The following is an 18,056-nucleotide window of genomic DNA, read 5'->3' on the forward strand; positions in this document are numbered from 1 at the left end:
GGGGGGGGCGGTGTCTGTGTCTGCATGTGTCTGTGACTATATATGTGTGTGTCCCCTGCCTGCCTGGTGGCAGCAGGCACATAGCATTGAACAGCTCTTGTGGCAGTGGGCTGCAGAGTCCAGCCTTCACACAGATCTGGGGGGCACATGCCCCCTGGGCCTTCACCGGGGTGTGTGCAGAGGCAGAAGCCACTCGCCCCTCCCCATGCCCCCCAGACAAGCCACCCTCATGGCTCTGTCTTGTGTTCCTCCCTGGCTGTGCAGCACCTGCCCCAGCCCCACTCCCTCCCTCACCATGGGGGACTCAATCTGCCACCCACCTTGCCCCTTAAAAACAAGAAACAAATGTAAAGGGGTACATGAGTTGAAACTTTGAGGCAGAATGGATACACTTGTTAAAAAAGGTTGAAAACCCTGAATTACAACACTATTATACCATATTTTGTACTGTGGTCTCCATAGTTGTCAGCAGGGAAGCGTGGTAGGAAATAACACTGCATGATCTGTCTAATGGTCTACAAAAAAGCAGTTTTCTGGAAACTCCATAAAAACCTGGAGACAAATCAATAAGATATTATAGATTTTTATAGATGTGGACTAGCTAATGGCACTGTGTAAATTTTGAATCCACATTCTAGCAGTATGCAGGGGTTCTACAGAAGCTTAGTTTTGTGCGAAATGTTCTTTTCATGACTTTGATTGTCAGCTGTTGACATACATACTGTAAACTCTGAAAGGTTCGTTAGGTCACAGATTACAGATGCACTTCCCACTCTTCCGTGTAAAGTAAACAACTGTTAGCATAAAGCAGGTGCTAAAATAGTAGGTGGTAGTTGCCAACATCATTTTAATATTTTTTTCATTTAGTTTGGAAATAAGCCAGTAGCATCAGGCTCATAATAATTTCCATCACTCCCCTCAGGCCATAATACTAGACATCCTGGTTAATCAATCAGAATTAAAGAAATATACTTATTAAAAAAAGACACATCAAGATGTAACATTTATGGAAAATGAACCATGAATGTATTCTGTCATACTTCGATACTTTTCAAAAGTATTTTTACTCATGAAACTTTTAAAAATTATTCTTGCTCACCCGACAATGCCCAAAGGTCTATCAGGAATCTTAAGGAACAGATAGAAAGATAAGACCTCCAGCTATATGGCCTAATTTTAGGCCTAACAGACGGAAGCACAAATGGAGTAAGGGCTGATAAGAGCTTCAGCAATAAGTCTTGGGTAACTGAAGTGAAGCAAATGATTTTTTCATATAGTGTCTACTGAAGAATAAGCGCTTTTTTAGAGCAGGGTTAGGGTTGTAGGAGCAGTTAGGCCCAATGAGTGCTTCCTTCCATAATTATTACATCTTTCCATACATTTTGTTCATATTTCAACATATTCTATCAATTTAACTTTTTCTTCTATTTCATGTGGATGTCTCCCACTATTTGTCACTAAGGGACACTGAATAGTTGTACCTTACTCAATGCATTAATTCCCCCTCCATGGAACTACTCAATAGGGTCTCAAAATCTGATCCCAAGACCTTGATCCATAATCCAGCAAAGACAATGAATCCCCTTACTTTCCATGGGCCTTTTACTGATAATTTAAAGCTAGTGTCTTCTATTAGTTCTACTGTTTGAAACTCACTGCATAGAAATCATTTTCGTAATTGAGTCCTATATACTGCAAGGTTTTTAGGTGCCTAATTCCTGCTATTTTCAACTGTATTATGTATCTAGATAGCTTTGTAGATCTAGGCCAACATTACACAGATAAGTTCCAACAATTCAAGTCATCAGTACCCACTGCAGTGTGCATTTCAGAGCTGAGAGAGTTGAAAAATTCCTGATTTTCTAACAGGAAACGAAACATTATTTTGCAATCATACAAAACCTTGTGTACAGCCTCTCTTACCTGCTTATTCCCTGTAGTGCTAGAAATGGTGACTTAACTGAAACCTGCCATACTATGTAAAATGATGCCACAAAGGAATAAACTTGAGGGTTCTGGTTTGTTTTTAACCTAAAAGCATCCACAACGAACGTGTCAAAAAAGTTCTGAGACAGTGACAAAGTAAAAACAGATTTCCCTGTTGGTACAAATTTGTTTTGGAAGGAAAAAACCCAAAACCCACAGCTGTATTTGTTCCTTCTTTTGAATTACAAAGATAGTTTCGTCCAAATTATTGTCCCTGTAAATATTTAGCCATCTACTCCACTTCAGTCTTGAACTGTTCAAAAGTGCTTACACGATTTAGGAGTACAAGGCCCTTTATCTGTCCAGGACACCAGTCATCCTAAGTCAGCTCCAAACTTTTGAAAGTCCTTCCCACGCGGCTACACCATCATTATTATAATCATCGTCATTACCTTGTTATTATTCTTACTGCAGTAGTGCCTGGAAATGGTTAGCTGTGTTAGTCGGGAGTCAAGCAGAACACAGGGCAGGGTGGCACCTTCAGACTAACTGGTTTAGACAAATAGCAAGCGTATGACTAAACAGATTTTTGCCTGTGCAAGTTCATGGCCATCTGAACCAGTCAGTCTCTAAGATGCCATTCTCTCCTACCTTCTACCTACAATACTGCCTAAAAATCCCAGTCATGGACCAGGACCTGGCCAGGCTAGCTGCTAGACAAGCACAAAACAAACAGACAAACCAAACAGTGGCATCTTTGAGGGAAGTTCTAAGAAACGTTTGTAACATTACAGACTTTGGAGTCAGAATGATTCAGTCATGATTCTACTTACAGTCCAATGAATATGAACCACTCCTGGGTTGGGGACGGCAATGCTTCAGCTCACAGCCACAGGATATATTACTATGAAGAATCCAGCTTGTGCCGCAAACCATGAGCAGCCCTGCAGATGCAAGATGATGCATTAAGAGCTAGACAGTTGAACATGTTAGGAGGAGAAGACAAGCTGTGCTGAAATGACTACTTGGCATATATCAATTGTGCCAGCCATTAAGAGACTTCAACATGCGACACAAACATTAATTGAAGCTGTGGAACACTCTGCAGTAATGCTATATTCTGACTTTTTAACATACTTATGTTACACGGTTCAGAAATTATGCAGAGCTGGCAATGGTCTGCTTTATTTACTGCTCGAGTTCTAACTAATCGGCATCGTGTAACAAGCGCTTCAGTAAAACACAGCTGATTCCAACTGGCTCTTGCAACAGCCTCTTAAAAGGTACAGTTCCTTATATATATTACTGGCAGGGTTGCTAGCCCTGTAGATTAAGATTTCATAGACATTAGGGTTGGAAGAGACCTTGGAAGATCATTGAGTCTAGCCCCCTGCCCCAGGGGAAGGAAGTTAGCTAGAGTCAAAGGATCCCAGCAAGATAAGTGTCCAAACATTTATTGAAAGAGTCCAGAGTTGGTGCTTGCACCACCTCTGCAGGTAGGTGTAAGGTAGCCTAACACTTCCCATGATAAGATCTTATTGAGGCTTTTCCTTTAAAATGCTATCTTGCCCTCATTCTTTGTCAGGGGTTTGGCCTTCAGGTTAGGGATTCTTCTTCTGCTGTCCCTGTAAGAATCTAAACATTTGGCCAAATTATAAGGATTTGGAGGGGGGGGGGGGCAGAACACCCATGGTTTTGTACATGTTCAGAGAGACAGTACTTGAGGGTGCATGATGAGATGCTTATAAGGATTGGATTTAATTCTGCAATGTTAATGTTTTTTTAACATAGTTTGTGTGCCTATGTGGGTGTGTGTATGCATGCACCTTTTAAAACTAGCATCCATTCATCCAGATACACTGGGATGGCGAAAGGTTGTATGACCTGAATTTGGCTTATGAGCTTGTTAACAAAACCAGAAAGTTTCTAATAAATATGCTGCAGTTTCAAAAAGCAAATAACATACTTTTCTCTTTTTTGCCTCTCAAGAATAAAAGTAAAAGAAATTAAGGTGAAAGGAATTGTTGTTGGTAGAACCAGACAGAGAACAGAAGAAGAGAAGACAAAAAATGATACTAGCTAAAAGACTGTTAAGGAGTCTATACAAGCATCAGAGGTGTGTGCAGAAGTCGCTTTTTTTTGCCATTTAAAGCATTTTATTGCCATGGCTTAACAGAAGTGCATGGCTTTACAGCACTTTAAATGGGTACAGCACTTTAACCCTCCTTAAATGAGATATTAAATTCAAAGTGCTGTATTTTACAGTACTTTAGCAACCTACAGCACTTTAAATAACTTCTGTACACTGGTCAAATTTCTGATCAGTGGAGAAGCTCTGGAAGGCTGTGAAGCGCCCCCTGCCTCCTAGCCTGGAAAGTGCAGGGAGGCTCAGAGGGCCCCCCTCCCTCCAACCAAACACTGCACTTCTGTCAAGTTTAGGAGTGCTATAACTTTATAGTACTATATAAAGTGCTTTTAATTACAGCGCTGTAAAACATACACAGAGCACTTCTGTACACACCCTATGTGGAAGACAGAGTCTATTTTTACTGGCTAGATCTATGAGAGAGAAAGCTTATCAGTGAAAATTACACAGAAGACAACGGTGGAATTAACTGCAACGTGAACAAGAACAAAACATACAAGATTATCTGAGATTTTAAGAGGATGCCTTGATACTAATGGTCAAAATAACACTAAAATCTGTAACAAATCCACAGCAATGTTGTGGGAGTTTATTATTCCAATTCAGAAAAAAAAGTCCACGAAGAGTTTTCCTCTTACTTTATGCCACTTGGAGAAGACTTTTCTCATACTCCAATCCAATCCAAACCAGGAAGTAGGAAATTTAGGCCAGAGAATCATAAGGGGTCAAGTAAATAAGAATGCTCCCATACAGGTTCCAATCCAGTCACATTATTTTTAAATATGGGCCTGAACTAAATTCCAAGTGAGATCACCACTTACTATACAGATGCTCCAAATAAAGAACAGGATTTTGTTGCTCACTAGAAATTATGGGAGGCCACGTTTAAATGAAGCTGTCACCATTACAAAAAACCCAAATAATGTTGCTGCTTGAAATATCACCACAGAAACCTGCAGTTAAAATGTATTTTGTTATACTTGAAGCAGCTATTTTTAGGGTGATTACATTTTATTGGATCAACTGTATAGTTGGGATAGAGGTAGGCAAGGGTTTCTTCATCAGGTCTCTAACTATATATTATACTTGACACTGGGAATCTGCAGTTGAAGATTTAGGACTAGTTTATCTGTGGGGAACCGGTATTCAGAATTACAGTAACTTCTTTGGTTCAGCAAGTAAGTCATGTTCCCCTCTGCCTGATGCTTTTGGATTCAGCTCAAATTGTCGTCTTCTCTCTTTCTGACCGTTTAAAGGTAATGTTACCATTTTGAGCTTAAGGGCAGCATAATATGAAAATCTGAACAGAAACACAGTGAAGCCTTTTGTTCAAAAGTTATTTATTGTGTGGAATAATGAGGGCTCAGTCCCATAACCTTTATATAGTGGGATATCTGGAGTCTTACATTACAGTACAGATAATCTCCTCCTGTTCAGAAAAACACAAAGAATATAATAATAAAATGAAATACTAGCTTGGAGTCCTAAAGGGCTGGAATTATTCAGTTCACCCGCGAAGACCACACAGACCTCTTAAGCCTAAATCTGTTATACAAGGAAAACAGTGAATTATTTGCATCTAAACAAGACAGAGTTGTATTTCACTCTAAAGGAAACATTTATGAATGAGGGAAACAAAATAGGCAAATATCTGATCAACACTGGAAAAAAAGTAACTTCAAGTCAGAGACGGAGCAATTTCTGCACCACATTCATCTTCAGTATTTTCTTAGGCACTTGGGCTCCTGTCCAGAATGGACAGCAACTTTTTGGATTTGAAATCAGAGAAAGTATCTAGCCCAAATTATTCTCCTGAGCCATTTTACAGAAAAAAATCCCAAAGTTGTTTTAAGTTTAAATAAAACTTTGTAGGTTTCATTCTTTTGCTCCAATCATTTGGAAAGACAGAAAATTGTTTTGTTTTACCTTTTACTCCTTCAAGTCCCAGCAAAATTTTTCTCCATTATGAGAGTACTCGTCTGTGTGATTTCATTAGACTAACATGCATGTTTTCATTTGTCAAATTCCTTGAGATCATGCCATTTGAAAATTTAAAATAGAAAGGCAGCTACTTCACATTTAAGGTATTAAAACATATGAAGCGGCTTTAAAAAAAATTAGAGTGCCTTCTGGGGGAAAGCTGCTCCTCAAAAAAGAGCAATTAAGTGATGGAGAAGTAATACAATGTACTTACCTATCACAGAAGAACAAAATATGAACATGGTACATGTATCCAGCCCCCAAAATCAACAACAAGCAACAATTCTATATTAGGAAGGCGACTTATTTGCTTTCACATTCTATCACTTCTCAACATTTGATCCAAATCAACCTGTGCTTCTTATTCAGTCCTTAAAAACTACATGACAATGCCACCTAGTGGCATGGAAAGCACACTAGTTCATGTCTGGTTTTGTATTTGGTTGCCAATGCAATAAATCTATCACTCTGAAATTAGAAATACAAGTGCATTAATGCAACCTTAAGTTTACAATTTTAAGACTAAAAAAAAAGTCAGAAAATGCAAATCACTGGTTCTCTCTACCTGTTCACATTGCACATTGAAAACTTCTGAATTCAAATACGTGCATTCAGTTCCCCTTTAAGCCAACTGGAGCCGGGTGAATATGTAAGAGGGTATAGCTAGGTGGACTGTTTATTAAAGAAAAATTGACACAACCAAGTTATGGGTAATAACTTACATTATCTTTATTTTGCATGTATATTGCAAATGAGTTAAGGTTACTACAGGAACTTTAACAAGTCTTATCTTTGGAGTGTTTAAAGTGTCGTGTTACCAACCCTAATGATTTCATGTTTCAGCTACTGAAGCTGTTTTACCTCATGGGATTCATGACCATTGTCTGTAAAAGATAAGTACCTAGCTTTCAGGTGTAAAAAAGCTTGAAAGCATATCCTGAGTGTATCCCAGAGGTTCAAATTTTAGAAGGCAAACAAACAGAAGCCCAAATCATTTATAAATCTAAATGTTTTGTCCTAACTTGTTAGCTTAGAATGCTTGCTATTGGCAGTACAAAACCCCACAATAATTAACATAACTTTATATATTTCCATATTATATATTTCCATATTTTGTTTTTAAGAAAAAAATATAAGCATTTATTGAGACTAATTTCACTATGGGCTTTCGTAAAAATATAGAGCTTCATAAGAAAAGAGTAGCACAACACTGATAGCATTGTATGTTTGTGTTGTTATACAATCCAGCAGCTACACTAACTGTCAGCTCATCTAAAAATTTTCACTGGGTGTGTCTACATGAGATGCTATGTCACCATGGTGATGAGCTACAGTGTGGCTCATTGTTATGGTGACAGCCTCAGATGGCACTACTACCGTGATGCTGCCACCACTTCGCAGTAGCAATGAGCAATGAGCAACTTTGCTACTGTGCAGTAGGGTCAGAAACAACCCATGCGCTGGCAGGCAGTGCGCAGTACCAACTGTATAGACACGCCTACTGTGTATATAAAAAATCCCTTAATTTCTAGTCCTTTATTCTGACACTTTCATTTGTATTTGCCTGCCTACTGATCTACAAATTGTGTCTCACTGAAGACTAGCCAAAACGAAAAACTTAAACTTCTTAACTTCAGCAATACTAGTTTCCAATGCATTTTCCTTTCACAACAATGTGTTAGAAATGCCTTTTCAAATTAGAAATATTTTCATTTCTTGGGAGCACCCACAACTCAACAATAAAACATAGACAACTCTTTCTGATGAACCATAGCAAGTTATTGTGGGTCATTCATTATTTCAAACTGTAAAAACCGCACTGAAGAGTAACAAAAGCCCATGTAGCAAACCCAGGATAGAGTAAACAGCAATGAAATGAATCACAAAACTAGAGTAAGAAAGTTTATATATTGTAGGTGGAGGATAAATTACCAGATATAAATGCCTTAAACTTTTACTTAAATCAAGTCCCATTAACCTAATGACCAGATAGAGGGAAAAAGGTTTGATCCTTTTGAAAAAGAAGAATGAATCTCGGGGTACTTGTTGTATATATGATCAATAATATAACTGCCTAGACAAAATAACCGCACTGGTGAAACAGGAAATTAGTGCTAGTTTCCTTGCCTATGGTCCAGATTTAAAAAAAAAAAAATAGAAGTAAAAGACCATCTGTTAATAAAAGAATTTTTGGCAAGAAATACGATAATTTGGAAACAAAGGAATGTCCAAATTTCATTTCTGTAGAAAAAAATGTACCCCCCTCAAAACTCCTTCACACTGCTACTTATTTCTGTTCCCTTTAACTATTTATCCCCCAAAAATATATTACTAAAGCAGCATTGTCCATTCAAAAGCCCACTTCTTTCTCATGTTATATTTCTGCTTGTGTTGTTCATTTGCTTTGTACGTTTAGCAGCATTTTGCATAAACTAAATAAATAAATAAAATTCTTGCATGGTTTGGGTCGGTTGCCCAGCAACAGAAGAGGGCAGAAAACACATTTAGGGCACTGACAGAAGTGCCATTTGTCAAGCAGTCAGCCATCTGAAAGTGCTCTACAGCCATGCCGTGACAGAAGTGCACAGCTGTGGTACACTTCAAAAGTGGCCAGTCACCCAACCACTTAACCATCATGTAAAGAGGAGGGATCAGCTGAAGGCGCTCCAAAGTGGAATGCCTTCATCTAACTTCTGTCAGTCTCTGTGCAAGCTGATGCAGCCCAGCCCTGGTGCCGTCTGCAGGAGGGGAAGGGGGATGAGGGAGAGGGAGTGCCCTGCGGGCTGGGGTTTGCCTAGCATGAGCTGGAGTAGAAGCTGGTGGATTAGGGCCCTCCTGTGAAGCACCATGGGTTACAGCGGGGAGCTGCACGTCTGTCAGCACCCTTAGAGAAACCACTCCAAAAATCATCAGTGCTAGAGCTGTAGCTAATTAAACTACTTCTAACTTGTTTTTCAGGAAGCAGTGTTTCAGTGGTCACATTGGGCTCCCCTTCAGTACACAATAATTGTTAGAAAAACTAATGATGCAGTCAGTGAACTGAGTCATCCCATCTCCATCATAGCTGCTGTCAACTCTGCAGCAGTATCCATCAAGTTTTAACAAAACTTGATGGCTTGGCTCATGGGGGGCTTATGACTATTTAACTGCATGTTTATTTTTTATTTACTTGCTACTAACAAGATAGCTGAGATGAAGGGCACCATCCAGAATGAGCTTCCCTTAAACTAGAGTTAGTCTTTATTCTTATGCTCTAGTTTGGGCTACTTGGGAAACAAATATTTTGAGACTTTGAAGTTTGGGAAACAAATATTTTGAGACTTTGAAGTTTGCTTTCATTCCACACAGGAACAAAAATGAGATCCTGGAAATCTTTCCATGGAGATACAAGTGAGATACACTAGGCCAGGTGGTATAGCTCAGTGTCCTAGTGTTAGGTTACTCCTGTGGGTGCAAAGGACCCAGTTTATATTCCTGGTCTGAGTCAATCTCTAGAGCCAGTCTCTCTCAATGTCTTCTGTAGAAACTGTTCTGCTTGACATAATAATTAAATAATCATTGCATGAGAGAAACAGAGAGAGAGAGAGACAGACAGACAATACCCCAAGTCTCTGAACCAAATACTACAAAGAAAAGACCTGCCATGTGGCACTTGAGTGCTCTAACCATTATACTACTGGCTATATTAGAGAGTCTCTCTCTCGACTCACTTCTTTCTCATTTAAAAAAAAAAAAGGTCATTGTGGATTTGAGAATCATTTCTGATGACAGTTTTGTTGAAACCAAATGTTTCCAGACTTTCCATTTTGACAAGGGTTTCTTAGGGTGATGTCTTTTATTCATCAGGTCTCAGTGACAAACACATTTTCTAATGAAAAAAAGATAATGTTGAAAAATTCCTGCCCAACTGTAGTTCCCTGTGATTGAAGCTACAAGGATAACAATGGCAAAATAGTCATTGTGCAAGTAAAGCTGTGATAGCTAGAGACATCAATGATAAAATAATCCATAGGGGCTTGTCCTTATCCTTAGATAAAAGATAGGTGGAGACACTCTTGTGCTTTAGTTTTTTAATCTTGGTCAGGACCTTAGATTTCTGAACTCTTGCTTATCACTAAGGTATATTTCCCTTTCTTTTTCCAAGACCCCTTTACTGGCTGAAATTCTGTAGAATATATCATAATACCAGTCTTCTGCTCCTTATACATAAACTGCTCCATTGCCCGAAAATAACAACATAAATAGCCACTACCTGTGAGACCAACCGCACCTCTTCATTCCACCAGAGCAAAGATTAACAAAGAAACTTTCTCCCTAGAACTATGCCAACATCATTTGGATCTCATCCCCACAGGAAAATAAAGGCTCTTGGACATGTTTCTGCTTTTGCTACTGTTTTCAGATGTAATCACCAACAAGCATTTTGCATTAAATGGAACAAGCCAACTGCATGTTGTTTCACAGTGAAGTGATCATGCCAATAATTTAATATTTGTTTAAAAAAAGGCTTCGCCCTCAACTCTTGAAACATCTTGAAACAATATTGGGTTAAAAAGCGAAGGCCTGAAAACATTAAGATACTTTTTAAAAAAAAATGTTTATTAACAAATCCTATTTATCAAATACCAAATGTGAAAATTAAAGATACATCCAGTTCCCTAAAATATACATTGTAGACAAATGTTTATCTTTCATCAGCAATGCTCCCGTAACCCAAGTCAGCGTTCACAGAAGTTGTGTATTTTTTCTCTTCCTTTCAGTCTCTGACAGTTTCTTTATGTTTCAGTTGATGTTAATCTTTTCTGTTTCATCATCTCCATAGAATTCATCCCCTATTTTTCCTTAAAAGTCTATGCAATGCAAATCTCACTCTCTTTTACTCACTTTTGCTTTTACATTTATTCTAAATTTGTTCTTAAGTGTTAGATCATAGGACCTGCACCCTCAGTATTCAAAACAGGTTTTCAAACTTTCTGGTTTGGAGGCACTCAGATACTTTCTGCCCATTGGCATAAGAGAACAGAGAAAAGTCAGCCATGCTTCGACAGAACCATACTTTTGCCCGGCCACTGACCTGATCTTTGTACATATCAATCCATTTTAGGGTTCCATGAATGAAGGAGGCAAGAAAAGCAGCCTGCCTGCATACACCCTTGTATACTGATATAAAATGCAGTCAAGAGGTTTAGTTTTAGGCATCCAGGTCATTACTTTTACTAATTAAGTTTATTATCACTAAAATGTTATATGGCTATCTTTTAGCTTGTAAGTACAAGCACTTATTTACTCTGCAGTGAGAGGGACCCCTCTTTAAATGAGAAAACAAAATTATGGCATAGCGGTTTGTAGCTTCCTAAGACTGTACAGTTTTCATTCTTGCCTACTGCTCCACATTTTTATCTAAAGCCTAACTTAGAAAACTTGCATTACTATCATGCCTTATCAAAACTTAATATCAGGTATTAGGTATATCTCCTCAATAAGTATGCGCTTCAAAATTTTGCCATTTTTGTAGCACTCATTAATCTTTGTTGATTATATTGATTTTAAAAAATGCCTTTTTTAGAATAAACAAAATGTGTGTAATTTGTGAACATAATCAACAATCAACATTTTGTAGCAGTACAATTCTAGATTTTAATATCACATGCCTACACACATTAGTTTTTCTCTCGTTTTGTACCTTTCACTTGTTCAACTGTGCTAGAGGAATTCTTTCCCTATAACGTGAAATTCTGTGTTTTTGTGATTTATCTTATGAGATGATCTTATGAAGCAATTTGCTACAGTTGCTTTTTAGACTCACTAACAAATCTTATAGACCAATATATATCAGACTGCTGTTTCCTGTCAAAAGATACTTTTAACTCAAATTTCATCTCTATGAGAAACTGTTATACATGAGCAAGATAAGACAGCCTGCAGAGTATTATAATCATTCTGGGTCCCACTGCATCCGGGTATCAAGCTTTTAAAACCATAAAACAGAAAGATCCTATGCCAGGGGTGGGCAATTATTTTGGGCAGAGGGCCGCTTACTGAATTTTGGAAAGCCATTGAGGGCCACATGACAGGTAGCCGGGGCAGATAAATATTAATTTTCTAAATTATTTATGGGCTGCACAGGCTAGATAGAATGGTGCTTTTGCACAACAAAGGTAGGTTTTCAATAGACTTTGTAGCGCCAAATGTTAATAGATAATCATATGACAATCAGTTATAAATATGACAGGGTCAATAATTACTGATAAACGTATTTCCTAGGACCTGATTCTGCAATGCTCACTTGTTCTGAATGGTCTTGTTGATTCCAGTAGCACATGAGTACCACTTAAAGTGAATAAGACTGTAACATCTGATTCTTCAGAATGGCAGTGACTGAGGTCTGGAGAGTGGCTGTGAGGGGACATCCCTGGAGTGGATTCAGCAGTGCATTTTCAGGTTTGGTGCAGGTGAGGAGGAGAAGCTGGGCAAGGTGTGCTCTCTGGCAGTCTTCCCAGGATAAACCAAGGATTAGTAAAACATGTACTTTCAACACTCATGAAGCTTCTGTGCTTAGGACCTGCTGTTTTAGACCAGTATGTTTCTAAACCTTCCTTGGTTTGGTCAGGCTGCTGGACTTCCCTTTCCTGTGGCACGCTTCCTGGGAACCAGCTCTCAGCCCATGATCCCTTTGTGGAAATGAGATCACAGGTGCATACCATTTGCCTCTTCAGGGACACAGGATTGTGAAAGCAGACCAGCACACTGCTATTCACTTGGATTAAGAGTAAATTGGATGCTTATCTTGCTGGGATCCTATGACCCCAGCTGACTTCCTGCCCTTTGGGCAATGGGCTGAACTCGATGATCTCCCGAGGTCCCTTCCAGCCCTGATGTCTATAACTAGCAGATGCAATGTAAAGATCTAGCCAAAATAATAAATGCCCATTTTCCTGCCTCAGTCTCCTCCTTGCCTGTGCCCTCCTGCACATAGCTGCCCCTTATAAACACTGGGGTCTCACTCACTCTTTCCTTCTGTAGCTAGTTTCCTTCCACTCTGAAAATGGTGAGACACCCTCACTTATGAGTTGCCTTTGTCACATGACCCATTGATTAACTACACCAAGTGATCATCACCCAGTTCCCAGCCCACTCAGCAGGAATCATTATCTTGGTGTGGCCTCCCCATATCCTACTCATGTTGTTGCCCAGGTAAACCCAGTCAAAAGTTAACAAGTCCTGATGATCCACTCACCCAACCTGGACAAAACATGAAATGCACACACACTAGCGCACTGGCCACTTACTCCCCACTCCCTGTGAGCATCTGTGGACCAAGCTAACAAGAAGCACAAGATCCAACAGGTAGGCTGAGTTACACATAAAGCTTCCTAAAACTAAAGCAGTTTTCCCACTTTCTCTACAATTTGTCATAATATTTGCACTACTAATGCTTCTTCTAACATACTATTGTAATCATTAAGCTAAATTCCTTTTCACAAGAATGAAACTTTTTTTGGTTTTCAGTAAGGGCAGTAACCCTAATGGTTACTGTGATACCTGGAAGTTAGTCTAAATCTACCCCAGCCATGCAGTTGGTCCAATAAAAGATATCACTCACAACAACTTTTCCTCTCACATATTTCTTGGACCATCATGCCTATATCAGCACCTTAACAGTACTTTCACACAATTATTATTATTTCAATTCCAGGAGTGCCTCAAGATCACAACTGAGACTTGAATGCCGTTTGTGTGAGGTGCTGTGCCAATATGTAAGGAACTGAACTCAGATTGCCTAAGATCCTAGCTGTTCCACTGATAGACTATATTAGACTTAACCGGAAAGTTAAATGGTATGTAGGTGCTTGATTACCACTAGGCACCAAAATCCCTTAAAGAATGTGGCCCTTATTTCTTCCACTCTTGTAGTTTGGTGGGAAGAGATGGGAAAAGGGGCCTTTCCTAGGACTTCTAAATATCCCAATAAAAGCCACTTTCAACTGTCAAAATTCCACAGTTAATAACAAGAACCCATTGCCAAAATTCCCCCTGAAAAACTGAGTTGCAAAATATAAGTCATTTTATTGGTTTAAAAAGCAGTAACATTCTTGCTGTTTTTTGAAGTTTTTCCAATTTTGCGTTTTAATATAAAATATCTTAGTCTATTAAAAACACTCAATAAATCACTGCCTTTGTAATCATTTGGAAGCATTTCTCAAATTATTCTGTAATCCTGATTTGCCAGTATCTTGATTGCTAGGATTGGAATGCATTTAGGAACACATTTGCCCAAGCAGCATTTTAAACATTCCTAGCCAATTCACCAACAATTTAAAGCTATATATAATAGGTAACAATAGGCCTTTTATTGGCTCATGCTTGTTTTCTATTTTGCAGACTGTAAAATGTTTTATTTAGTATGAAAGACCGTTTCTGACCCTAGCTTTTAACAGCCCCTGTGTCAAGGGGTATACAGCACCAGGCAGACCTCAATAAACCACGTACTGAAGCTTATATCCATTAATAAAGTGTTATAGATTTGCAGAATTCAATGTCAAGAGGGACCAGATAGGAATTCTCATATATTGCAGGCCCTTAAATTTCATTCCATGCTGAGCAACAATAACTTGCACTTGGCCAGAGGAAATCTTTCAGAAAGTCACTCAGTTTTGATTTGAAGACAGCAAGATGAGAAATCCATCATACTTACAGCACCCACATATTCTTAAATATGACCTTACTGCTACTTGAGATGCTTTCACAAAAATCAAAAACTCAGGCAATATCACCAATCCATGAACGTTTATTAGCTGTCACAAAAATAGGAGATTTGCTGTTAAACTGTGTGTCCACCCCTAGTCTGAATTTCCTTATAGTCATTTACCCTTTGCAGGAAATTTTTTACCAAGTCCTGATTAGACAAATAACACAGAAAAAAAATTCCCCATTCCTCATTCAGGGCCTGTAACAAGGCCCCTAACCCCTGTTACTGTAAAGATACAAGCAGGAGAGCTAAGTGGCTGCAAGTAAGTGCAAAAAGCAGCCTCCAGGGAAGCACACTGTAGAGTGTAAACCTGCAGATTGGGTAATGGAAACTCCTGTAACCAGTCCTGAGAATTAGGTTAGGTACAGAAATTACACAGAAACTGGTATAAGAAATCAGAAACTGGTCTAAAACTGTAGCAGAAGTTCAGTGCACATACAGTCTAAGATAAACCTGGATGGATGTAGTATCAGATTTAATCAGTTTAGGTTAGACTGGTCTATCAAATTTCTGTGCCAGATCCCTGTCTGACTTAAGTCAGGCTGCAGTCCCTTGGCATCCCAGGATGTAGTAGGGGGGAGTGGGGTGGGGGGAAGAGGCTCCCAACCCCACCTTGACTGCCCCCAACCCAACCAAAAAGCTGGGCCAGGGAGCTGTGTTGGGCTAGTCAGCAGGGGAGAGGGAAAGCACTCACCACAGCCCTTCAGCTGCTTTGGCTGAGTCAGGGGGGCTGGGGCAGGGGCCTCTGCTTTCGTCACCTTCTCCTTCCCCTGCCACTGCCAGCTGCCAGTGGCTGGTGGAGAAGGGTGAGGCTGGGGAGAGATTCTGTGCTGGCTCCCCCCTCACTACGGCTGATAGCAGGGGCTTGGGACCATCTGCCCAGAAGCCAATCAGGTATGGCCCACTGATCGGCTACATTTGGCTGCCCTTGGCAGCGTCCTGCATGCTGGGAGGCATGCGGGAGCACCCCCAGCCTGCTGTCTTTGGCCAGTGGAGGCATCCCTTTATCCCCCAACATCCCCCCAACACAAAGGGAGAATGTAAGTTTTGTTAATCCCTGATGTATTCTACTCAGTTTTGAGAAACCTGCAAAGTTTTGATGGATTGCACTCCAGGAGTTTTGAATGTCTGTATCTAGCCACCAAGATCAAATAACTGGGGGAGCTTAGGGCAAAATAAGCCTGGCCCTTGGGTTGGAGAAGACATTCTTTGGAAGAGAAAGAGCTCTACAGAGAGTCTCATAGCAGTGAGTTATGTTTCTCTTTGAGTTTGTGTACTCACAACACACAGGGTAGCTAGAAGGAGTATGAAGGTCACTAGGGTGGACTGGGAAAGATGGTGAGAGTTTGTTGAATGGGCTTAGACCCAGAGGCTACGGGCCTGAATGAAAGCATGAAAGTCAGCATGAGACTGGTGACTGGTAGACACTGCAGGCCCAAGGCAGAGGATGGGTAACTGGGGTCTACCAAGAGAGCCCTAACTAAGGAAAGAGCCCAGCTATTAGAGTGAGAGTTGGCTGTGCTTGAGAATTAAAGTTCAAAGACTGGGCCAGAGCAAGGCAGCCCAATGATAAGCAGGGTGGAGTGAGGCTCCGCAAGACTCACTCCAGGATTCTGAGGGCAGCCTCCCAAATTTATATTTATTTGTCATCAGGGATCCTGGTTTTCTCTGATTTAAAAAAATCCCCAATTTTCAGATTAAACGAAGTAACCCCAAATCCACATTTTCCCATGATTAAAGTGAAACACCATTATATACATATCTATAAATTACAGGTGTTTCATTTAAATCATGGGAAAATGTGGATTTGGGGTTACTTTTTTAATCTGAAAATTGGAGATTTTTTTTTAAATCAGAGAAAACCAGGATCCCTGTCTATCACCAAGGCATGGCAGATGCAGACTGGACAGTGGTAGTGGGGGCCACTAAAGGCCATGACAGCTGCCCTTAGAGGTGGGGCCTGGTATAGGGCCCAAATCCAGATCAGGTCTCGTCACTTGGACTGTAATTATCTGTCCCTGGACACTAAGTGTATTTACAGTTAGTACAAAAAACATACAGTATTGCTACATGCTGCACACTTTGCCTGTCTGCAAACTGCAGTGGTTGCTCAACAGTTAAACATAGTCAGTGTACTACTTGGAATTGTGTGAAAAGAGTGTAGTTATTTCAAAAGTCAGCTTGAACGCTTTCAAATGTGGGCTTATTACAAATTTAACCGTACCTTATATTGTTGGGGTGTTATTTTTTATAGACTTCTATTTTGCTCACTGAAAGGGTCTTGAAATGATATCTAACCATAATTCACTAACTTCTCATCCCTGACAATAAGCTCTGTTTCTCAAGGCCTCCTGGACAAATGCACATTGTTTTTAGTGAAATACGGCCATTTTACCAACTGCTCTGTCACAGACTTTGTGTGGCCTCAGATCTGCAAAGATTTTTTAGGTGCTCAACTGCAACTGCTTTCAAAGGATACTTAAATAAGCATTACGTAACTAAGCAACTTTGCAGATCTGGAACTTACTGTCTCTGTGACTTAGTTCTCCACTTGCACAATGGGGATAGCACCTACCTCACATACAAGCCATAAGGATAAATACTTTGAAACAGTGGGGGACAACCTTTCTGGCAGATGTGGTACAGATTAGCTCTGCTCTGCACCTTCTCCAAGTGCCACTCCGGTCCCCTTCCTCTGCACAATCTGCTGCTCTGCTGTTTCCTGCCCTGTGATCCATGACCAATGTGCATCAGTGCTCCCTGCCCCATCCCCCCTATGTCACACACACGGGCTTCCCATACTACTTGTGGCACATGTGCTGCAGGTTGGCCATACAGGCATTAAAAGATAGTGAGGTTCCCAGACACTCCAGCAATGGAGGCCAAATAAGTACCTTCTGTCACACTTCTCTTCAGACCTTGTAACTTCTACAAGAGAGTATAAGATTTATCCCTTGGTGCAAGTGTCCAAAGCAACAAAATTCCCAGTTTGGCACACTCTCCATTGTCTATTCGAGGACAAACACAGTGTAAAGTAAACATAATGCAGCTTGAGCCAAAGTCAGCTAAAGATTTTTGCTGAAGAATGAAATTCTTACAGGACAAATGGACTGGATCTGCCTTGTGTAAGCTTTAAAATGTAGAAACAGGAAGTATTTTCATAAATAAAGACTTGAACAGAGAAACCCATCCACTTCTCCATTCTTATAAATACTCTACTGACATGATTTTAATAACTCTTTACGCTGGTATTTT

At 39.9% G+C, this 18,056-nt stretch overlaps 1 long non-coding RNA gene across 1 annotated transcript in view; it reads right to left on the reverse strand.

Annotated features, from left to right (window-relative positions):
- Positions 1-17,527, reverse strand: part of LOC109318807 — a 22,767-nt gene extending 5,240 nt beyond the window's left edge. Inside the window, exons 1-2 of the long non-coding RNA XR_002103324.1 lie at positions 17,466-17,527; positions 2,140-2,145 (exon numbers count right to left, since the gene is read on the reverse strand). This is a non-coding gene — a long non-coding RNA (uncharacterized LOC109318807). The remainder of the gene's footprint in view (positions 1-2,139; positions 2,146-17,465) is intronic.
- Positions 17,528-18,056: the final 529 nt, after the last annotated feature.

The sequence above is a fragment of the Crocodylus porosus genome, unplaced genomic scaffold (genome assembly GCF_001723895.1).
Source record: "Crocodylus porosus isolate Cpor-Errol unplaced genomic scaffold, CroPor_comp1, whole genome shotgun sequence".
NCBI lineage: Eukaryota > Metazoa > Chordata > Crocodylia > Crocodylidae > Crocodylus > Crocodylus porosus.